We start from the raw sequence: 24,985 nt of genomic DNA, 5'->3' as shown, positions 1-24,985 counted from the left end.
CTTAAAATCAATTCTAAAACAAACAGGGAGCCAAAGGAGGGAAGCTAGGATTGGGATGATGTTTTGTCATCTGTTAAATCCAGTAAAAAGTGTAGTCGCTGCATTCTGAGCTAGTTCTTGTTGCTGGTGCCCTGCTCACAGCCTGACAGGAACAAGTTAGTCCGGCTGTTATCATTTTACTCATGACTAATGCAATACAAATTGTATTTAGCGCCATGACGCCGTCAACACCGGTTGTTGATGTGGGCTATTTTTTAATTTATCAAAACGTGTTATAATGACAAATGTTTGTTCAGCCGGTTTGCATAAAAACAAACCTGTTGAAGCTCGTACACCGGACCGGACTGGCGAAACCGGAAATAGACCTCTCTCTTTTGTGCACCTGCATTTTCTTCACAACCTCAGTGTCAGAGTGTTATGCAGGTCATTTGACCACCACCCACCAGCCTGTGTCACGGTCACAGCCTCAGCATTGGGGAGAAGCCCTGGCTGTCCTTCAATGGCTCTTTCACTGCCGCTCTGTGACAATGCATTTTTTCCATGCCATAAAGCAGATGCTGTATTATAGCAGCACAATGCTGGGCCCATCTGAAACTGTTTACCATGTGAAAGGCACACCAGGATCAGGATGCCTACCACTGTGTGGGGCTTTTTGACTTGCCACTCTATAATGAGTACACACTGGAAGGAAAAAAAGTAGCAGGCAGCTTTAACTGGCATTGTGATCACTGCATAGAGGGAGGAAATGCGGTATAAAGTGCTGATCCAGGCCATTCTTTCAAGGCCCGGACTTTTTTATACTTACTAGAATACAGAGATTACTGTGACATCAAATGAGCTTGTCAGCAGTTGCACCCACAACAGATAAATAGGCAGGAAATTTGCAGTTTAAGTGTTTGTCCACCCCCCCAAAAAAGATTATCTTTCATATAGTTTACTGCTATAAAGATAGTTTAGTGGATTTCTCATCCCTGATACAGCTGCCGCAGGTGTTCTCTGGACGAGGACACTGATCTTTTAAGACCTCTTTCACTGAAAGTCAACAAATCAAGAAGTGAGAAGTGAAGTGAAAACAGCTTGACTACAAAGGCTTAAGCGGTGGAACAGAAAAGCCCTGCAGTTAAGTGATTGGCCTCCTTTGTGTGACCAGTACCTGTCTTTTGTCTCGCTGTTTGTTGCCGTTTGGTTAAAGAGGATGTGCTCGTTCCGAGTTGTCTGCCCTCAGGCCATGTTGTACTATATGATGTCCCCCTCCCCTTATAAAAAAAAACCCAAACAGCTAAAACAGTGATGAACCAGCAGTGCTGTTGGACTTACTGGTAGTCTGTCAGCAAGGCTCTTAGTCACTAATTGAGCACTCAAGCAGAAAGGGACCTTGAAAGGCCGGCGTCACCCGACGAGACAGGCTAGGTTGGTCAGTCACCCTTCAGTCAGACTGTCCCCTCCCCAGAGGTGATTTCAGGCCTGAGGAGGACCTACTGGAGACAGGCAGCACTTAGACCTCATCCTGAAGCTAAGCCCCCCCAGCACCTCTCAGAGGGCTCATCCTCCTCGACAAGAGCTCTCTGAGGTCTCCAGTCCTCCACTCGCCATCAGTCATGTCAAGGACACACATCTGTCATGTCAAGAGCCTGGAGAAATAACAGCAGCACTGCACACATTAAAGCTCAGACGGGGACACGTTTAAGTGCATTACCCCAACTCCAGTCCCACCTCAGAAGAGGGATGTCACGATGGGAAATAAGGAAGTGACTGTGGGTTTATAAAGCAATTGTGTAATTAGATTTCTCCCTGTGTAGCGGACTGATAGCACAGCTATCAGTCCGTCTGGGTGAATGCAGCCGAACTCACTGAGAAGAAAGTGCTGCTGCGTGTGGTGTAATGGAGAACTTTGCAACAATATTTTTCAGTAAGTACGATATATATGTATGTCAGTATATCATACAGCATCACAATGATGACCGGACACGTGCTGTACTGCCATTGAAAACACATAATTTGGGGCACCTGGTGGCTCAGTGGTTAGAGCAGGTTCCCCATGTACCGAGGCTGTGTCCTTGCTATAGTGGCCGTGGGTTCGATTCCGGCCTCAGCCTTTTGCTGCATGTTTCCCCCTATCTCTCTCCCCCTTCCACACTAAGCTTTCCTATCGATTAAAGGCATAAAAGCCCCAAAAATAACCTTTGAAAAAGTAAAAAACACGCAATTTGTTGCAACAAACATGCCCTGAAAAGAGCTGCTTTTGTTGGTCTGGAACTGTGGTCTGTTGCTTTGCAAAAGTCTTGCTCAGATGTCATTCAAACCACCATCACGGCCTCCTCCTGACGAGAAACTCAGCTCATATAAATATATTCTGAACTATGTCATTTGTATGGAAAGTAAAAATGTTATGGTGGTTGGCAGAAACATACAATGCAATTATTTTATTCTGGTGACTGGGATGTTTGTACAGACATTCATAGTTGCTAGAGGATAAAGGCCTCTGACTTTTCTGATCCTCTAACATTTTATCCAGCCCCTTCATCACATTTTTAATTTTCAGTCAAATATCTCAACAACTGTTGCATAAATTGCCATGGAATTGGGTATTAACATTCATGTTCCCCTCAGGATTAATTGTAAAAGCTCTGGGGATAGCTTAACATTTCCTTGCACTTTTTTAAATTTGTGATTACTTGTCTTTATGTGGTGTTTTAGTCAGTTTTCAGAGCAGTGTAAGCGGGCTATTTGTATCAAGCACTCTTTTGCAACACATTTCCATTCTATATGCTGCACAGCATCTGTGAAAGCAGTTTCTTGCATTTGCCTTTTCTTTTCTGCTCAATCTGCCCATAAAGGACATCTGGTGAGGATAAATAAGTGGAAAAACACTTTTAAGCGTGCTGTCAGTACATTCCGCTCTCAACGAATCCCCGCCGGCCAATTTTTGAATTAAAAAAATGTTGATCTATTCACCCAAAAACCCATTCCATCACTTTTCTTATTATGTCGCTGTCTATGCTGTCATCAAAGTTATTTCAGCAGTGAGCATCTGTCCCATTTTGTTGTATCATTTCCCTGAAGAGTACACAGTGTCTTGTCACAACTGCGGCAATGTTAGTTTTGCTTATCAAGAAATGAAGCGGAGGGAACACAGACCACAGAGACTCACACGCGTACAGTGGAAGCTGTGTAAAATCCGTGGTGGTTGTGAATGGCTGAGCATGCAGCACAGATACCAGAGAAATCATATCGCCGAGGAAACTCAGGCCCAAAAGCTTGTAAATGACAAGACTGTTGTCTCCAGCAAATCAAGTGAAGGCATGTTCTCGCAGCTTCTTCTTATCTCCACAGCCAGTTTCTCTGACATCATGCATTCAGGCAGAGCTTGTCTGTCAGCTTCGTTTTGTTACTAATTTATTCATCTAAGCAGCGGCAGCCACATTCAAAGACAATGGTGCACAAGCTCTGCGTTGAATTAACCTCAATAATTATGCAGATTTGGGGGAAGAAAAGCCCAATTGTTACTCACTCCTAAAAAATTCCTGCCCCCTCCTGTGCTCGACATCCAAGTGAATAAATTACTAGACTCAAGAAAATGTTCAAACCTCCCCTTAAGACTCCACTTGGAACAACAGTGCACCACATTATTTGTGTTAGTATATTTAGATCGTACCATCCAAGGTCAGCCATTCTTGTTTGTGTTTGCATTACTGATAATTTTCACATAGTCCTCAGCCTAATGGAGCCGGTGTATCCACAATGAGTGCATTATCCCATTGCCTGTAGTGCAGGTGGATCCATTTTCTCCAAACATTTTAAGGGAATCCACTTTAAGTGTTTCCAATAAAGACCTGGTTCAAAGTGCTAATGGGTCGTTTGATCAATACTCCAGCTTTTCCACTGTAAATACCAAAGCTGGTCGAACACATTTAAAGGAGAGCATGGTGTTTTGAGTGTGCGGCCAGCTACTCTGTCATGAACTAACGTTTTTATCTACTTTTAAAGCGACTTCTTATACTTCTTACTTTTAGATCGTGGTTGTTTTACCTTCATCTTTTAACGAGGTCGAAGATTCGCACGTTTGGGGCTTTAGTTTATCCGGCCTACCGGACTCTATGGACTAGCTTAGCAGGTTTGTTTTTAGCCTGGTGGCTAGGCTAGTCGCTCGCTTCTGTTTAAACTTTTAAGCTTTTAAACTCCGCACAACTTCTGCGGACAAACTAACTGCTCTGGTGGCACAAACGCAGACGAACACAGATGACAAACTAAACAGAAGTGACCTGGAGTTTGGGAAAAATCCGGTTTTGCCCCTCTGTTTATCGCGAGCTACTTAGCTAACCTAAGCTACCGCCATGTCCCCTGAAGACCATCATCTCCAACTAAGGAAAACGGAAAAAAAGATCGCTGACCTGTTGAATGATGTCCGCCGGCTCTCCGAGGAACTGAGGAGTAAGGAAGCCCAGCTGGACCAGTGTATGACCATCGCCCACGAGCAATGTCTCCGGATCTCCTCGTATTCAGCGGCCCTCCAGGACACGGTGCCCTGGGATCCCACCGGTCCGCGGCCATCCTTCTGCTCCACCCCCCGCCTCCAGCGCTCATGGGCTGAGGTGGTTAGCCGTGGCCGAACGAGGACCTTGGCTGGAACCACCCCGCCTCCACTCCTGCTCTCCAACCGCTTTGAGACTCTGTTGCAGTATGCTGGTGCTCCAGGCGATGGTCAGGGTCTGAGCTCCCCTCCAGAGGATGCTGCACCGTCCCCGCCTCGGACCGACGCGGTGTCCGCAGCTCACCACCCTGGAGACACTCCTCCCACCGGCCCCACAGGTCCCTCCTTATCGGCGGGCACCAAGGCAGCGGCGCCCCGCTGCCGCATCGGTCTGTCATTTCCGCTGCAGCCTCCGGGTGGGCCCCACCGCTGCGCCGCTGGAGTCCGGGATCGACAGCTGCCATCCCGGGCCACGTCTTCGGCCACGCGTCTGAGGCTGCTGAAGAACGCTGTCTGAAGATATCCCGGGACCACCCATAGCAGCCGGGATCCGGATACCCTCAACGGGGCAGAGGCTGCCCCCGGCTCCTGCGACCGACACCACCCGGGTCCTGCTGGGTCTGATTTGACCGGTGTTCGTGCTGCCACACAACAACAGCGCTCCTCCCTTGGGGATCACCTGGGGAATTCCTCCATGAGGCACAGAGCCACAAGGCCCCGCTCTCCACCATCCATGGCCCAGTCACAAGTGTGCACTCGGGAGAGGCGCACCTGCCCCTCTGTGCTGGTGATTGGGACCTCCATGGTCAGGCACGTGGCAGTGCATGGCGGCCGGACCTTCTGCCACCCTGGCGCACGGGTCAAGGACGTTGCATCCTCCGCTCTGCAGCTGAGTGCTCAGCATAGCTCAGCGTCTATGCTGGTCCTGGAGGCCGGCATCAACGACCTAAAATACCAGCAGTCGGAGCTTCTTAAACGGGACTTCACCACCCTAATTGACCACCTGCTGGACACGGGGAAGCGGCTAATTATCTCAGGCCCGCTTCCCCCACCTTGTTACGGTGACGTCACCACCACCCGTCTTCGTCAGCTGCACGTGTGGTTGAAGGGATACTGCCTGGGAAAAGGTATCCCATTTGTTGACAACTTTGCAGCTTTTTTAAACAGGCCCCACCTTTTCAAACACGACGGCCTCCACCCAAACAAGAATGGTTCACATCTTTTATCTGTGAACATTGATTTGACTATCCGTTCATGCACCACACCCTCCTCCTGACTCACTAAGGACACACGCACTTACAGACCCCCTGCCTCCCAATTACCTTCACCTCCACCGTCACCCTCCACTATACAGGCGCAGGATAATATTCAGAAAATCAAAACCAGAATTACAAACAACAGACAAGTAAGACCAGGGTCTGTTCATAGAAGTAACTGTATTTTAAACATCCCCCGAGTTGGAGGTGACAAGCGCACGTCCAGTGCAGACATTAAAATAGCTGTCCTGAACGTGCGCTCCCTTTTAAACAAATCATTTATTGTAAACGACATTATTTTAGACAACGACTTAGACATCATTCTCCTGACAGAGACATGGCTTGGCACTGATGCACCTGTCGTTCTCACTGAGGCTTCCCCACCAAATTTTAACTTTTTATTTTCAACTCGAGAGGGCAAAAAAGGAGGCGGAACTGCTTCAATTACAAAGATTACCATGTGCTCAAATGAAGCATTTGTTAACAACTTCGTAATATTTGAGTATCATGCCTTTGTTTTTAGCAACCCCCCCATTCTTTGCTTAACCGTCTACAGACCACCCAGGTACTCATCATCTTTTATCAATGAGTTTTCCGAACTTTTATCAATTATACACAGTAAGTACAATAGAATTTTAATAACTGGTGATTTTAACTTGCACATGGACAACTCCTCAGACACAGTGTCCAGAGAATTTTTAAACCTTTTACACTGCCTAGATTTTAGACAGCATGTCACACAGCCAACTCACAGCAGGGGACGCACCCTGGACCTGGTCATAACTTATGGCCTGTCCATTGGTGCGCCCTCTGTTGTGGATCTGGCTGTGTCTGACCACTTTTGTGTGTTTTTTACAGTCACCAGTTTTAATCAACGGGAGGTCCCTGTGAAATCAGTGAAGAAACGCTACCTAACTTCTGAAGTGGCTGCAAATTTTATCCGGATTTTACAGAGCACTCCAGCAGAAATTTTACCAGCACCATGTGATTTCATTGTCGACAGTTTTAACAATAAATTAAAGACAACACTGGACTCAGTGGCCCCACTTCAGTTGAAGACTGTTAAAACAAAACCTACACCGCCATGGAGAAATATGAACATCAAAAAGCTGAAGAGAAACTGCAGGAGTGCTGAGAGGAGATGGCGAAAGTCAAAGTTAACAGTTCACTACGAAATATTCCGTGAACACCTCAAAACCTACAATAACACAGTCAAACAGGCAAGAATTTCTCACTTTCAAAAATTAATCAACGACCATAAAACCAACCTGAAATTCCTCTTCTCCACAATCGACCTTTTAACAAACGCAAATTTTAATAGACCCTCCAAGATACCAAGTGACGCCCTTTGTGAGGACTTTGCAGACCACTTCAGAAGTAAAATCAATGACATCAGATCGAGTCTTTTACCGCATCAGATTTTAAGTGTTGACTCACCCAGATCATTGATTTTACCGAGGAAACACTGGAGAGTTTTGCCCTGGTAGATGCGAGGACACAAGTAAAGCCCACAACCTGCCTCTTAGACCCAATTCCCACTCCATTTTTTAAAACGTTTCATGCATTCTTTGAGGAACAATTGTTATACATGGTGAATTGCTCTCTTCAGACGGGTGTCTTCCCCACCTCCTTTAAAACGGCGGTGGTGAAGCCCCTTCTGAAGAAGAGCAATTTAGATCCCAACATTTTTAATAATTATCGGCCTGTATCCAACTTACCATTTTTAAGTAAAATCTTGGAAAAACTTGTGTTTAACCAAGTAAATGACTTTTTAATCACAAATAACATTTTACAGAGGTGTCAGTCTGGTTTTAGGATGAATCACAGTACTGAGACGGCCCTTGTAAAGATTTTAAATGACATTAGGCTCAACTTAGATAACCATAAACTCACTGTCTTGGTACTACTGGATCTAACCGCCGCCTTCGATACAGTAGACCATCACATTTTATTAAATAGACTGAGGAACCTGGTCGGCCTCTCTGGTAGTGTTCTGAACTGGTTTGACTCCTACCTCACAGATCGACACTTCTTTGTAAGTATGGATACATGTTCCTCAGGAATCCATGAGATAAAGTGTGGGGTTCCCCAAGGGTCAATTTTAGGCCCAACTCTTTTTAATCTGTACATGCTTCCCCTTGGGGACGTTATCAGGAGTCACGGCATCAGCTTTCATAGTTATGCTGACGATACTCAACTGTACATCGCTGTGTCTCCTGATGACACAGGGCCTATTGATGCCCTTTTTAACTGCATTTCAGACATAAAGTCATGGATGGCAGCAAATTTCCTACAGCTCAACCAGGACAAAACAGAGGTTTTAGTCATCGGTCCGGAAGGCCAGAAAGAGAAACTTTTACCAAAGTTACAGGCTTTTAGAACATCACAATCTGTAATAAATCTGGGTGTGATTTTTGACCCTGACCTTACTTTTATCCCACACATCAAAAACACAACAAAAATTGGTTTTTATCATCTAAAGAATATAGCCAGAGGAGGTTCAGCACGGAGGTACTGATGCATGCTTTTATCTCTTGTCGTCTAGATTATTGTAATGCCCTGCTCTCTGGTCTTCCCAAAAAGAGCATTTCCAATTTACAACTATTGCAAAACTCAGCCGTACGAGTGCTGACGAGGACCAGAGGGCGGGAGCACATTACACCGGTTTTAAAATCACTTCATTGGCTCCCGGTGCGTTTCAGGATTGATTTTAAGGTTCTTTTACTTGTTTTTAAGTGTCTCAAAGGTCTTGGGCCTTCTTACCTAACTGAGCTGCTTTTACCTTATCAACCCTCGCGGATCCTGAGGTCCTCCGGCACTGGCCTTTTAACCATACCACAAGTTAGCTCTAAAAGAAATGGGGAGGCAGCTTTCAGTTACTATGGCCCCCGTCTGTGGAACAGCCTGCCGGAGAACCTCAGGATCACAGACAGTGTTGAGGCTCAAGACCCATCTTTTCAATCAGGCTTTTAACTAACTAACTAACTAACTACTTATTTATTTATTTATTTATTCTACTCTTTTATTTTATCTTATTCCACTGTTTTAGTCTCCCATTTATTTATTTATTTATTTATTTATTTATTTATTTATTAGCGGTTATAATCTTTAAACTATTTTACTGTGCACTTGTATTCTTTGTCTTATTTTACTGTTTTAGTCTCTTATGTTCTTAGCTTTTATGTTCTTTACATTATTTTATTGTGTCAGTTTTTAGCTCCAGTGTTTCCTCATCATTGTCTCTGGTCAGGGTTAGGGTTAGGGTTAGGGTGGTCCACTGTACAGCACCATTGGGGGTGCTGTACAGTGGACTGTTTCGGCCCAGGTGGCTAGAGGGCTCGGCATCTTGGTGCGGGCACTCCTGTCCGCCTGGGTTGGGATGGTCTCTGTGGCGGCGTCCGGCGGTGCTGGACCGTGACCTCTCTCAGTGAGGTTGGCCCCCAAAGGTAGCTTCTCCCTCGCCTCAGGTCTCAGTGCCTAGCCATGTCTCTCTAGCCATGTCTCTTTAGTAACAGCTGGTGTGTGTTGGTGTATGTGTGCGTGTGTGTGGGTGGTAAGGGGGGGTGTTCGGGTGTCTTTGCGAATATGTGTGGGAATATCTACATGAATGTGTGTGTTTTGTTGCGTACGTATATGTAGGGGTGGGAGGGTCAGGCTGTCTGTATTTATCTTTTACTTTGATGTTTTTCATTTCTGTTATTGTTTTTAATCTCTGTGAGGCACTTTGTGTTACTCTTTGTGTGAAAAGTGCCATACAAATAAAGATTGATTTGATTGATTAGAATCCATTAAGTGTTCGCTAGAATCCAGGAGCCATTTGTGCAGCAAAAGGATGTTTATGGATCTTGCATTTTGTATTGAATAATTGATTCCTTCTCACCATGTAATGTCATTCAGATAAAATTCAGCTTCTTAAGTCTTATAGTTTGTTCAGTTTTTGTGTGATGCCAAATATTTGGCCTGTGCCACATGGAATTACAAGGCATTTCTGTATAACATAAACAACAAAAAAATATAACAAGATATTTTACAGTAACAAATAACACAAAACCAAAAGGACGAACTACTACTACTGCTCTACTTAAATTCAAATAATTAGTTTAGGTTTAAAAAAAATGTCAAAGAAAACAAAGAAAATGCTATAGATTTGCAGATTATATGAACAAAATGGGGCCATACTTGTAAAACTGCAACGGGGTCAATGGTCAGTATTTCAGGGGTTTACGGTGTAGCCTCTGGATATACAAGCCAAGACCTCCTCTGCTGTGTACCAGCAGCCGTTGTTCACAGTGCGAAGCTAATATAAAGGTAAATCGTCATCAAATGATAGCCGATGGGATCCCAGATTAAATTTTTCCTAAGATAATTTATCTTAGCCAGCTTTGTCAATTGTTTGTGTTACTGTTGCCTTAAATCAGTTGGCATCACAAAGGGTAACTTCAGCATTTTTTCAACCTTGACCTTATTTTCCATGTTGTTGTGTGTACGTGACAGATGTTACCAGCTTGGTCCAGTGTTGGAGGTGCGGGCTGCAGCTGTGTTACACCAGCAGCGTTGGCATAGGGGGACAGTTGTACAGCATCAGTCTGCGTCCATTAGGAGTGGTTGTTTTTGCCATTGACAGGCTTGAATTTTGTTTTATGTAAATATAATTTGTTCTTTCAACATTGGATTGCATTGTTGTTGTGCTGAGTGGCTAACTAGCGTCTTAAATCCGTCCTGTCGATTCTCCAGTTTCCCGTTTTTGAATGATGAATGCAGACTACCACAGTCTGCTGTTATGGCGAGTTATTTCCTGGCTGCAGTTTTTGTGATGTGCTCAGGTTACAAAGGCGACGTTAGGTGATGCAACAGTTGGCCTTTGTCGCCACTAGTTCTTTGATGTCGGTTTGGTGTGTCAAAGCCGAAATAAATATCCATCTAGTCAGTCTGCTTTCTTCAATATCACATAGTCTATTCAATAGCATGTCTTCCAGTGACCCTCACATCGCTTCCATTCTATATTTCCCAACTGTATTGCATATTTGTCCTATAAACTACTGTGAAAACTTTAAGTTGATTGATCACTTTGATGATCAGCTGAAAATAAATCGCCAGTTGGTTTGGTAATCATTTGTTGAGCTAAAATGCCACATATTTGGTGGTTTTAGCTCCTGAAATGTCAGAATTTGGCGCTTTGGTGCTCTGTTTTATACTTATGTAAATTGAATATCTTTGGCTATTGGATCGTAAGCGGATCAAAAAAGCAATTTGAAAACATAAGCTCTGATTCTGAGAAATTGGGACTTGGCATATGTCAGAAAATTGGCATGATTTGATGATTAAATGGCTGTTAGTATTACAAATACTCCAAGAGAACTTATGAAATCTTCAGTAAAGACACCTGGCCGGATCTAATCGCACAGTTAAGATATAACAAGATCTTGGAAAAAAAAAACCCCAAAAACAACAGACCACAACAACAATAACAGAAGCCCATTTGCATCCTGTACTCAGCTGCTAAAAACAAGGGCAGCTGAAATTCTGCCTAATGCACAACACAGTGGAGGAGATGAAAGCCTCTCTCCAGCAGTGTATCTGGTACTCAGCCCGTCTCAGATGAAGTGTAATGACGGATCTGGAGAATAGGAAGCCCAGGGATGTTTTTTTAATTCAGGTGTTTCTAAGAATAGGACAGCTTGATTCCAGAAAGTCTCCTCGCTGTCTGTTGTTTACATGGCTCATAATTGGCTTAATATCTGTGGTAATTTGCTCTATAATGATGCAGGATCAGTCAGCGGGACACGTGTTAGCCTCTAACCACTGTTCTTTCAGTATCATTGTGTGTTTACGACTCTCCCTCTAAATGCTATCGGTAACTCAAAGACAACCTGCGTCAGTGGTGTGTGTGTGTGTGTGTGTGTGTGTGTGTGTGTGTGTGTGTGTGTGTGTGTGTGTGTGTGTGTGTGTGTGTGTGTGTGTGTGTGTGTGTGTGTGTGTGTGTGTGTGTTTGGGGATATATGTGCAGGTGAATTATTGATGCAGTGTAAATCCAATCTGCTTCATGGCAGGTGCGCTGTGTGCTGTTTGCTGTGTGTGTGTGTTTATGTATGTGTGTGAGGCATCGTCAGAGAAAGAGGAAGGAGCTGTGCTGTAATTAAAAGGCAGCACAGCCTGCAGTCCTGCCCACACAGATTCAGCTGTAGGCACACAGGCTATAGGCTCACTGTAGTTTGCATACACACATGACCACCAGTGTTCACACACATACATGCACTGATGCTACAAAGCAAACTGAGTTTCCTCTTCCTTCCCTTCAGCCTTTGTTTTTGCAGTACAGTTTGTTTTTCTCCTCCTCTCCCTCCCTCTGTCTGTCTCATTCTTTTCTCTCTCCCACAAACTTCACAACGTGCCACACTCGAGCTGCAGCAGTCTGTTATTGTGCAGCATGCAGACAAGCTGCTAGGAGCTGACCAGTGATATCATCCCATTGTCCCAGTGCTGTCACCTGCACCAGAGAGCATGGAGTCCGGGAAGACAAGGGAGGAAAGTGAGCTGGAGGGAGAAGGGAGTAGGAGAGAGGCAGCAGAGGGTGAGGGAGGGAGAGGAGTCACTCCCAACTTGTCAACTGATGCTTGGTCAGTGGCCCTCTGCACCAGACAGCAGCTCACCAGTGCACCCTGTAGCAGCCATATGAGACGCACCGGGCAGCTGCTTTTTTTTGATGCTCTGAACAACAATAGTAGTACAAAAACATATCCTCACAAAGTGGTTCATATGATATCCTACAAATTAGCATCCCAGAAATGACAATATGTACTTAAAGTTTAAATTTTGGCAAATAAAGCTACTGTGATTCGGTTTTAGAAAAAAAAAAATGGTGACATCGTACGTTGAAATGACTCACAGTTCCAACTGTTCCGAACACCTGTCCCCTGGGGGAACGTCCTGTGTTTTGTGACCCATCCAAAACCCCACCCGCCCCCGAAGGGACTGCTTCCTTCATTATTTCCATTAGTCTATTGGCTATGTGATCTCAGCCTTCCAAAATATGATGGTTGTTCACAAATTACTGGCCCATGATTTTGGGCGATGTATACATGTTTTGGTGCATCACGCAAGTCAGACAAAGTAAGAACAGGGCATAAAAACAGAGCGAGAAAGTCTGCATAGGGCGGGCAGGGTGAGACTCTGGACTTTCAACCAGGACAGCACTCTCTGTGTCCCAATTATTTTAAATAACAACAGTGGGTGCCAGTATATATTAGTGAGAAATGTCATAGAATATTGTATTACGTTCGTAGCAAATGTACATGTTTTAAGCTAAACCATGGTGTTTTTTCTGAAAAAAAAAAGTACTATTGTTGCCGAAACCTAACAAAGTAAACTTAAAAAACATAAGCCACACTCTTAAGTTTATTTTGAAAAGGGACTCTAATACTTTAATGAGTAGAAACTGTACATTTCCTTTGAAAATTAGAAGTTTTATTTTGAAAAGACACAATGCATGTAACAAGCTAAAAATGACAAGCTGTCCCTGAGCGTCCAAAACGGACATTTGGAAGGGTAACTAAAGCATCATAGTTTGACGTATAGGGCCACTAGCCAGGTGTCTACTTAACAAGCAGAGAGTGAGAATGTATTGCCTTTGGGCTACAGTTAGAAACACCAGCCTCTGCAAAAACACTCATCTTTTGCGGCAGATAACAGGGTAGGCCAAGCTGTGATCATGTACCTAAAACATGGGCCAGGGCCTGTATTTAGCTTTTTTTAAAACAAGGCTGTGTTCTCCCATAACAATTATACAAGTAATTTTACCAACCCCTCAGTGCCTTTTGCCCAACCTTTATTTGTTTGTCTCGGCTGTTCACCCAGCTGTTATTTGAGAATTTACAGTTCGCACACACACAAATACACACTCGCATCAGGGGATTCATGTTTCAGTGATGTACTTCTATGCCAAACAGACACACAACTTCACACTGGCGGACGTGCAAACACAAACATTTGCGGATTCATGCTGCAGGAACACACACACACACACACACACACACACACACACACACACACACACACACACACACACACACACACACACACACACACACACACACACACACACACACACACACACACACACTCATCTCCCTTCCCACTAACACATATATATATTGTTCAGTCCACACTCACACAGCAGCTAACTAGCCAGCACCTCCACTGGCCTTGACTTCTGCTCCTCTCATTTGCTCGTGCCTTTGGCATACCTTCTTTCTCTCCTATATTTCACTCTGTCTCAGTCCCTGCCCCTGCATTTTTATCACAGCACCTGCAGCAACATAATTGTGTGTGTGTGTGTGTGTGTGTGTGTGTGTGTGTGTGTGTGTGTGTGCATCAGTCTGCCACAGACAGGCTGATTAAACCCTTCAGCACTGTCTACTTCACCAGTGGCTCACCTCAACATAAAGCCACGTCATTGACAGTCCCAACCCGCCAGCTGTCTGCGTCTCGTTATTTATTTTTATAAGAATATCTGTCAACTGTATGTGTGTTGAAGAAGTGAGCAGTTGTTGTTCTTTTTAGTCAGTCCTTTTTTTTTTGCTTTTTTTTTGCTGTTGACTCATTGAGCGCAATATGGATTTCACATCAGAGCAGGAGTAGGAGGGGAAAGATCAGATTGTCAGTTTTTGGAGTCACTAAAAAGTAAATAATTTTGTGTCTGAAAAAAGCAAAGCTCTGAACATGAATCACTTTATGTGATGCAGGTGCTTCAAGGTGTTTCTCCTTGCTTTTGCTTTGCCATCTGTTTTATCTCAGTAGTTCTACCTTGTGTAGTTGTGTATTGGAGGTGAAGCCTGCATAAAGTCTTTATCTGCTTTCTTTGCACATTCAGCTCACTGCAGGCCGGTGTGCTGATGCAAACCCAAGGCCATAGGCTGCATATTCAAAGACACGATGACACATAACCGCATATTTATAGTCTTCTTTCTTTTTCCCTACTGTTTGTCCAGGGTTTTTGGTTCAGACTCAAATATCTCAACAACTGTTAGATGGATTGTCATGATTTTTTTTTTTTAGACATTCATGTTCCTCAGAGGATGACTCCTACTGAATCAGGTATAACCAGACTTTTAATCTAGGCTGCCATTTGTAGTTTTCAGTAAAATGGATGAAGGAACTATTGGATGCATTGCCATGAAATTTGGTAGACACTATCGTGTTCCTCTGTGGATTAATTAAAATCACTTTTGCGATCCTTTGGCTTAGTGCCATCGAGGGCTGTCTCCTGAGAGTTGAAAAGTAGACTCAGTAAGTCCTGCAGCCTTTTTTTTCTGTCGGTGTGCAGTGTACTTTTGGGGAAGTTTCAGTCCTCAGATTGAGTTGGAGAGTGAGGGCTCCCCAATTTCTTGCTGCGCCCTGGTGTAGGCAGCTGCAGACCTAGACCCAGGGTGAAATTGCCAGACACCAACACCCTATATGCACACCATGAGCATGTTCGCATGCTGAAGTCAGCATTTAGCTCAAAACATTACCGTGCTTAAGTGCTTACAGAGCTGCTTGTATGGCTTTAGACTCTTAGTCTTGTTTTGCAATGAATACCTGACAGCACGACTATGTCACCTCAGTTAGACTGTTTGTGTGGATGCTGTATGTGTTTGTAAGGTCTTGGGAGGCTCAAGTTGTGCTGAGGAGACAGGTGGTGTGAGAGCTCAACACACAGCGTGGGTGAGGATGAAGAAGAAAAGAAGAAGGAGGGAAGAAGAGGAATCTCATTCCCCTCCTGCTGCCACAAACATGCACTTCAAAGATGACACCGGGGTCCCTCAGCTGTTGTTGTGGTTCGCTAATGAAAACTAATGAAACGTACATCAGCGATGACAGTCGAGCTGCAAGTTCTGCTTTTTTCCTGTAGTGACGGGTTTATGCTTCAGCACTGCGTTAAATAAAACTGACATCCATCCATCCAGTCCATGACTGGTGTGTAATGCGTCAGTGGGGCAGGTTGTTTGTGCTTATGGCTGCAGTGTTGCCAACAGTAATGAACAGCCTGGACGGCGCGCTCCGTGCAGCATCGATCGAACTCTCTCACACAGACGGCGGATGGAAATTGGTCCTGGTGGGGAAGCAATGGAGGCGCACACATGCCTGCACCTTCTGTGGACACATATGGATGCAGGGATCAGCACACATGTACATACTGAGAGAGTGTGTGTGTCCATGCGTGTGTGTGTGTGGCAGTGTGTGTTTATTGAAGGATGCTCACTGGACCGAAGATGATCTTCTTATTGGTGACAGTATGGAGCATATAGAGGGGGAGACCTGCTCGGTGGGCCCTTCTCTCTCTCTGCTGCAGAAAACTCTGGATCTCTTCCACGTCCCCTCACGTCCTCAGCTGGTGCTCTCTGCAGTTGGATGCAAGCCCCACACACACACTGTATCCAACCAGGCTTGGAGCTTCCTCTCCTGCTTCATTACCACATGAATGGTTGCCATATCGCCATATACTGTAAGGCTATTGTTGGCAAGTCAGTCAAAGTCACTGGCTCGTTCATGGTGAGCTAACAATAGCAAAGAAAGGAGGGGTTTTTGTTTCAGTTGGCGACACAGCAGTGACGGTGGTCTATCTCAAAAGTTAAATTCTTGTTTGGTGAATTTTGGCTTTATTTTTTTATTTTTTTTGCAGTTTTGGCCATTATTTGGATTCCTCAAAATAACAATGTACTCATCAAGTTAATTGTTGAAATCTGCGAACACAGCAACACTGATGATCAAACAGGTTGCAAACAGGCAGGCAGTTACGCAAATTGCTTCATAGTTAAAACTCATAATGAGCACTCTGGAAGTATCAGTGGTGATTCGTCATTGCACGGGGAAGCTGTGCAACATAACAAACAAGAGGAAAACAGACAATACAAACAAACCTAAAGAGACCTCTGGGAACAGCACAGTCAAAAACAAACGTAGATAACTAGTGTATTTGCTTTTTAGTTCTTCTTAGATACAAAACTTAAGATGCCCATCGAATGGAAAGGAAAAATATGGTTTATTACAACTTGGGTCATTAGTTTCCATCAGTTATGATAACACTGTACTCACCAAAGGAATTACTGAGATCTGGGAACTGAGCAGGACTAATACAAACAGGTAGAACTGGGAAACAAACACAAGCTTTCAGATGATCATAAAACGATTCCCCAGTAACTTATTTAAAAGAGATATCGAAGGGGAACTGTAACATAATTTCCCAAACTGTTCATCTGCAATATCCATTACAGTTTACAGATTGATTTTCTGGATAAATGTGAGCTACTTTAGTTGCCGTAGTTGTGCGCAAGTGTGCACTGGTACAATGATGGATAATTAGCTACATTAAGAGAGCTCTTACTTTGAGTTTATTGCACCTTTGGAAGGAATCAGTCATGTTCCAAGATCTCAGTAACACCTTTGGTTGGTGCCATGCTACAATAACTGATAGAACTGATTAGCCTCGCTCCAGACCTCTGAATCACCTCAGACATCTATGATTTGTTGAGCTATTATTATGTCTATTATGTCTAATGTTAGAGAAACAACCGAACAATCAGATATCAGGAGAGGGGATGAGGTCACAGTTTCACATGAGCATTTTTCACACATTAATATTTTTCATGAGCAATATCTTACAATATTGGCTGGTTAAAACTCAAACAAATATCAACGTCTCTTCCAACCATTCTTCTTTGCTTTTGGTTGAGGCTACAACTTCTCCGGTCAAAGTTCACCAAAGTTGAACTCCATGCTGTGCAAACATGCAATTTTGCTTTGCCAAAAAAAGAGTGTTTCTTTGCCCTTCTGCTTGCACCGAATGGAAGGAGGTGAATCTTTGCTGGTGTACGTTTTGCTCCTGTGTGACTGTACATTTTAGATTGGGTTTCTTCACAGCTAGCTACTTAGTTACATCAATGAAAAACAGCAACAGAAATGCCGACATATGTAGATGAGACTGACACATCTGCACAAGGTGCATGGACTGAAATATATCAACTGTTAAAGTGAAAAGAGATATGATTTCAACTTTTTAATTCTTCCACCACTTAGCATCTCCAAGTGGTATTTTTGTTGATACCACTGTTGTGAAGACTTGCAGGATCGCTTTTTGTTTTCCTTAGAGCTTAGCAACTATCCACGGATAAACAATCAACGTTGGACAACATCATCAACACACAAAACATTCAAGAGAGAAGAAAAAGCATATTTTCTGTTACTTGTTACTTACTGATCGAACAGGAAGAATTCCAACTCAGGTTTTGATCCTGGAGCCCCCTCCATCGCACAAATGCCCTCTCCTTTTACCCTGGTTTCTGTCACTCTCTCTCTTTCCCTTTTTTTGTCACCTCCATTAAAAAATGGCCATCTAGACCCAAAGGCTAAAGCTAAAAATGAAACCACAGTTGTAATAAACTACTGTTTTTCTTTAACCACAGAGTATTGAGTGTTAGTTTTGCTTTTGTGCATGCTAGATTTACTGTTTTGTTGGTTTTTTTTAGCAGATTATTCTAAAGTGATTGCACAATGATGAGGATTAATCCAGGATTTTAAGGTTGTCTTGTCAGAGGCCAAAGTTACCATTTGTCCTTGTTTTCTCGAACAAATAACTTGAACAAACACAAGGGTTTGTTTAAACAATGTCTGTCATCGTCTGTCTTGTTCTCTTCCTTGTCTGACTTCTTTATTGCAATTAATTTGTACAGAATTATTGATAGAAATGAAGCTACAAAAATAGGACCCAAGTTGAATTAAAACAGACATCACAGAAACAAAATCAATGTTGTAAACGGTTAGGGGAAAGCAGAAAAATTAGCCCAGTGCTGCCCCGGTTTCTGTTAAATTAAGACTATTGTGTGTTTGAAATTGTGTCACTAAGGGTCTTTCAGTTAGAAAAAAATACGATGCACAACATTACGGGTCCTTAACCTCCGGGACGGTCTGCTGCCTGTGTGTGGTAAATCTTTCCCATTCTACACTTTCTTTGTTGTTTTTACTGCGCTCTCTCTGCCTCTCTCTCTCCCTCTGTCCTCTTCTTTTTCTCATCATCCTCTCTGTTGTCTGCGAGCATGTTAACACTCCAGCCCTGTCAGTGAGCCTCATGGCTCCATGGTAACCAGTCACACCATTCTCTTCCAGTGTGGCTTTGTGCGTGTGTGTGTGTGTGTGTGTGTGTGTGTGTGTGTGTGTGTGTGTGTGTGTGTGTGTGTGCGTGCACACTTGTGTTCTAATGGGCGGGATCGGGGTCTTGTTTAGTTTCAAAAAAGCTGAGGAGAGGTCGCGGCCATCCCTGTGGGCCTCTTGCTGTAATTCATGTAAATTCCCTTAAGACCCCAAATGCTTTGTTTTCCTCAGTGTCAGATCAGATGCCCGTGTCATCATTTTTTTTCTTGTCCTAAATGTGAAATTCCTTCATCTATCCTTTGATAGTTAACCAGATACCTAAAGTCACCATTATAGTCTTGCTACGTGATACCTCTGACACCAAACTCCTCAGCGTTATTGTGTTGTAATGAGTTCAGCCTGAGTTAACAAGGCGAAAATTGATACAGACATGGACGAGGACAAGACGAAGTGATTGCCAGAGGACAGAGATGTTCTGCATTATCAGGGTTATTGTCATGGTGTATTACTTGATGATAGAGAGCCACATTTTAACAATTACTGATTCGATGTGATGCGAGCACTCAAACAAACAAGCATTTAAAATTGATTGTAGGAATAGGAATGCATTAGAAGCAGACTTAGATTATTTAATGTGTAGAATTTAGGGGGATATATTTAGCAGAAATGGAATTTAATATAATAAGCACATTTTCTTGAGTGTGTTATTACCTGAAAATAAGATCTGTTGGGTTTTCGTTACCTTAGAATGAACTGTTTATACCTGCATTGAAATGTTGCATTGTTACGTTTCTACAGTATCTGGACAAACCAAACACTGGCTCTACTAGATAGGGCTATACACATTTTTGCATAACTGCATTATTCAGTGTTTTTACATGTTTGTTTTGTAGAGGAAGAGACCATTGTAGATAATTTGTCTCCCAGTATAAATGGGAGACTCCTCAATGTCAGGATCTGAAGTTATTATAGAAAAAAGGTGAGCGCACATTAGCAGGGGCTGGTGGCCTGTCCTTGATGTGCTGAATAACATTGGTAAAACACTGATTTGTGATGAGAAACTGCTTTATTCAGTGTTTTTACCAGTTTAAATCACTTGTTTATTTTGTTTTGAAGAGGAAGAGACGTGGACTATTCAGTTTCTTGTAGAAACCTCCTGAACAATCAATACTTAAGAAATCCTAACCGGGAGTTCATGCTTGGCACATTTTAGAAGTTTCAGCTGGTTGCAATCTGCAGTCCTCACGGCTAGAATGCCACTAAATCCTGCACGCTGCTGCTTTACGAAGGCTAAATCATCTGTACTTGTCTTGAAGTATTTCACAAGTGTCTCCCCCCACCCTGCCTCAATAGTCTTGTGAACCCAGCCCCTCATTCTCTCCCTGAGCCAATCATATTTCACTCCCATTCACATTTTTGAATAGAGAACTCGAAAGGAGTCCTCACCATGAACACCCACTGATACACACACACACACACACACACACACACATGCAGACAGCGTGCAGCTCTAGTTAGGAGGGCTCGGTCTAGACCGCAGCATGAACTTTGTTCTGTTAAAAGTTGCCATTGAAATATGCAGTTGCCATTGAAATATTGTTATTCTATTGGTGTCGTGACAAAGAGTGGGGAGGGCGCCGCTCCTCTCTCAGTGTGAGTCTGAAGGAGCAATGGGCTGGCGGGGTTCGCCCAGTGTCTCTGCTCAACAGAGTCAGTGTGCAGAAATAATGCCCATTAGACTTGGTCAATCACGCCCCTCGCTCAATGAAATATGGCCCTTTCACTCATTTCATACCATAATGCATACACCTCGGTGCTATCCATCATCTCTCTGAAAGATGCCCGCCACTCTGAATTTTTATTTATGATACATTTTTCTAAATTAATGGCTTCTCATGCAGTGACGCTGGATGCTGAGAAAGCTCAACGTGTTGAGTTATGTTTACACAGAAAATGACTGAAGCCATTCATTAGTGAAATTAAGGTGGAATTTCAGTTCAAAGGCTTCAGGTCTCTTGACCACCATGAAGCTCTGACGGTGTGTAGGCTGATGGTTTCATCATGGTAAGTGGGTGGATGTTATATACTCGCAGTCGCATGCAACAATGACCATGTTGTGAAGCCATTGAGCACGTCCCTCTGGTGCAGACAGAATTCATATGCCTTTGTAGGATTATTAAGTGGCTATTCCCAAACCTGCAAGAACAATACACCAGGAAACAATTGAGCAGCGGTTTAAGAAGAACCCTGTGGGCCTTTCTTGTAAACCAATAAGTTTTTCACTCAGTGTTATGCAGCAAGAAGCAGTGTGCCTATTCTTAAGCTCGAACAAATGTGCTGAATGCATTTCCCTACTCGTAAAAAAACATGTTTACACAGGGCATTGTATATTTCTGCAAACCACAAATACATGGCATTTAAATGTTCCATATGTATCATATCAACGATCTAAAGTGACTTAATATAAGCTGACTTTGTCATCGGGAGCTTAAGGGAACAGTGGATGGTGTGGCACTAAACCTGTGTGGCTTTCACTGACACATTACAGTGTTTCCCAGTGGCATTTGAGCCATCGGACCTGGGTGTATTTCACCGACCCGTGCCACGAAATGTGGGTGTTTAAAGGCAAAATGTTATCTTTTCCATGCACCTAAAACATAACCAAGTGGTTTTGTGCCTAAACCTAACCACTCCCTCATCCTAGGGTTGGTCCATGTATACTTCTAGTGGACTTCTCCCCTGCCTTTGTGGGCACATTTCTGCATATCTCACCGTGTTACCGCCACCTGAAAGCAGAATAGTGTGACACCTATGGCAGAAACGTGTGTTATAAACAAAACATGGACACGCTCATAGAAAACCAGCTCCATTGTGCTACTGCAGGTCTCCAGGAAACATTTAGTATCAAAAAACAATGTAAAAATGCTCCATTGCAAGTTCAAATCCACGTAGAACTCCATACAGCACAACACTGTCGGCTGTGTTGACAGGACATTCAGTGGTTTTCTGTTGCATTTGTTTACTGAGTTGGGTTTTTTTTTTGCATTGTTTCTGAATTTGTAGTGCGTTTGCTCTCACTGTATTTGTTCATTCTTTCGGAACCAAATTTTAACATTTGCAGCACATTTTCATTGTTGTATGTGTTTAGGAATTTTTTACGTGTTTTTGCAACACTGGGTTGGTTTTTGAATTTGCATAGCTTATGAATTCAGCAGCATGTTGATCGTAATGGAAATTGTTTCAGTAGTGCATTTGCCCTCTTTAGCCACTATAGTCGAGCCCCTCCAGTGGTCACAAGATAAATCTGGAGGGTTATGAGGTGATTCATGGGGAAAACAAAGAATCGAAAACAAAATGTTCTGCTAACAGATCTTTTCTGTCAGCATTGCTTATTTGGTTATTTATATGAAACTATGAGAGAAGACATGTCACTTTGGTGGAACTGATAACAATTCTTAGACATCTAAAATGAGCCAAAACTATACAGTGTTTTGGAACCGCTGCTCTAATATTTGCATTTTGTGAGGTCATCATGTTTTTGTATCTATAATGCTTTTAAGTAGTTACTGTTGCTGTCAAATAAGTGTAGTAGAGCAAAACGTACATTACTTCCCTGAAATATTCCTCAGAATTGTGCTTAAGCACAACAGTCAAATAAATGTACTTTACATCCCATCACTGCACCTGAAAGGAGACAAAGTGTGAAAGAAAATGTTTTTTAGATGCTGGAGTCTAAATGATTGTTCACCTTGATGGACAATGCGCTTTGAGGCAGATAATGTTACATTTTCTTTGCTTTTGTAATGAGAGGAGCATTATTTAGGGCTGGGCCCAGAGAATAGTGACTCTTTCAAAGGGATCTTTCCCACCATTGTTGCCCTCTGCAACCATAGCTAACGGACGTCAAAAGACCTTTTTCACATCTATTCTTTTAAAACGGGTTGCAATAATACCAGTGAGGAGTCGGCAATAAATAAGGTTCCCCTCACTGAGTCAACTAGATTAGATTGCATAGGGACATCTGTTGAGTAGGTGAGCACTTTCTCCAGCACTGTATGGGAAAGGAAGTCCTCAGGATGTGCCTTGAGGCTTTTTTCCCTTTTATTCGCATAGCTTTTGCTAGTTTTACTCCACCTCCACCCTCTATTGAACACCCAGAAAGCTGCATTGACTGGAGCACAATCAGTGCAGCTGACAGTTATTCCAGTGTACGCTGGGTGCCATTTGATTTAACATGCAATTACAGTGTCAATGTTGCTTTTATGCTCTGCCAAATTCATACCGCAGGATGTTATGCTCTGTCATCCCCTCATCCCGCTGACAGTTGTGTCAGATACTGAACAAATAACTTGTTGAATATTTAATGCTTCTGTACAAATGTGTTTAAAAAGAAAAAACCCACCCGATAACTTTGTAGATTCTGGTCGCTGTTCATGTGATACCAGGAAATGTTTAACCTCTATTGTGGAGAGACAAAAGGTTGTTTTAATCCCACTGTGAGAGAGGAGGGGGGGAGGGAGGTCAGGGAGGGACGCGGGAGGAGGGGAGGAGGGGTTGTGGGTGTGTTGGGGGGGTGTGATTTTGTAAGGGAATCAGCTCGTCTCTCTTTGCTGTCATTCAGTCACTGCAGACACATCGAGGAATACACAGCCACTGGGATTATGACAACTGAACTCTGCTCTCACACATGCACACACTGAGGGGATTTAATCTGAGTGACACATACAGACAGAAAGGTGAGCTGTTTTCTCTTTTGTTAATTCAGACCATGTAGTCACCTGTTGTGTAGAAAGTGCAGCTAGTAATACTCTTGATCTGCAGCTGATTGTCCAAACTCTTGAAGATGTTTTAGTACTCCTGAACAAATGAAACCTACTGGATGATTGTACTGCTGAAACAATTTATCGATCACGTCATAAAACAGGAGAATTTAATGCTCCTCTCTCTTTTATATCATTGTACTTTAAACATTTTGGGGTTATGGTCTGTTGGGCAAGACATTTGACGATGTTACCTTGAGCTGTCAGAACTTGTGGTGGCTGTTTTTCAGTATTTTATGCCATTTTTCACATTTTTTCAGCATTGATCATGGACTAAATGATAAATCTAATAGTGATACTTCAGTACTTTACTGTCAAATTCTATCTGTTTCATGCAAATACTGATTTACATCACTTTACCTCATATTTTATTAGAATTGACCCTTTATTTTCACTTGCATTACTTTGTATCCCTGGATTCTCTTTTTTTCTTTCTACTTGTGTAATTTTATTATTATTTGTTATTTTTTAAACATATTTAAACTGCATTGCTGCAAGTTTTTCAGTGGCAATGATTGCTCTTTGAACTGTTATAGGCCCACATTTCATAGTAAATGATTTCAAACTTTGGAAAAAAAGAATAGATAGAACAAATTGTAGACTGTCAGAAACTGTATTCAGCATCTACTATGGCACTATGGCACTTGATCAATATTTTCAGTTTTTTTTTTTTTTTTTTAGAAAAAAATACCAAATGGTCCCTAGTTTAAGCTTCTCAGTGAAGCTTTGCTGTTATGATATTTGAGTCATAGACAGCTGTTTGCACAAAGCAAGACATTTGAAGATATTATCTTGATCTTTTAGAATGTGCAATGGACATTTTTCACTGTTTTTCACTATTAATTATGAGTTAAACTAAAATTACAGAGCTGAAATGCCAAGTTGATTGTATGAGAATTTATGCAGCAGCTGCTTGATAATTAGTCTTTTCAGTCATTTTTTTCAGGAAAAACACCAAATGTTTTCTGGTTTAAGCATCTCAGTTGAGTAGACTGACTGCTTTTCATTGTCTTATGTTATAGTCAAGTGAATATATTTGAGTTACAGACAGTTGGTTGGACATAGCACAACACTGAACGATATTACCTTGACCTCTCATGACTTGTGATGGCCATGTTTTACTATTTTTCACTGGTGATTATTGGCTAAACAAAAAAAATGATAGAGCTGATATGATTATATTTGAGAAGCTTAAACCAGGGAATTTGATATTTTTGCTTGAGAAAAGACTGAAAAGATTATTCAAGCATCACATAAGTTGCTGAGTTTCTGACAATCAAGTGAAGATTGATGCTTTTTTTGTCTTATATGAT

The 24,985-nt window shown here is 42.7% G+C and overlaps 1 protein-coding gene across 15 annotated transcripts in view; it reads left to right on the top strand.

Moving 5' to 3' along the window:
* Window positions 1-24,985, top strand: part of LOC121949755 (neuronal cell adhesion molecule-like) — a 102,266-nt gene that overhangs the window by 16,433 nt on the left and 60,848 nt on the right. The window contains exon 1 of one of the 15 annotated variants that reach the window (XM_088080371.1): window positions 23,473-23,588. The exons of the other annotated variants lie outside the window; for them this stretch is intronic. The gene's annotated coding sequence lies outside the window, so the exon portion shown is untranslated. Of the gene's footprint in view, window positions 1-23,472; window positions 23,589-24,985 lie in introns of those variants that run through there. 15 annotated transcript variants of the gene reach the window in all.

The sequence above is a fragment of the Plectropomus leopardus genome, chromosome 7, assembly GCF_026936395.1.
Source record: "Plectropomus leopardus strain MGB_pleo_1.0 chromosome 7, ASM2693639v1, whole genome shotgun sequence".
Taxonomy (NCBI): domain Eukaryota; kingdom Metazoa; phylum Chordata; class Actinopteri; order Perciformes; family Serranidae; genus Plectropomus; species Plectropomus leopardus.
The sequence above is the reverse complement of the archived record's forward strand: the minus strand, read 5'-3'. Positions and strand labels throughout refer to the sequence as shown.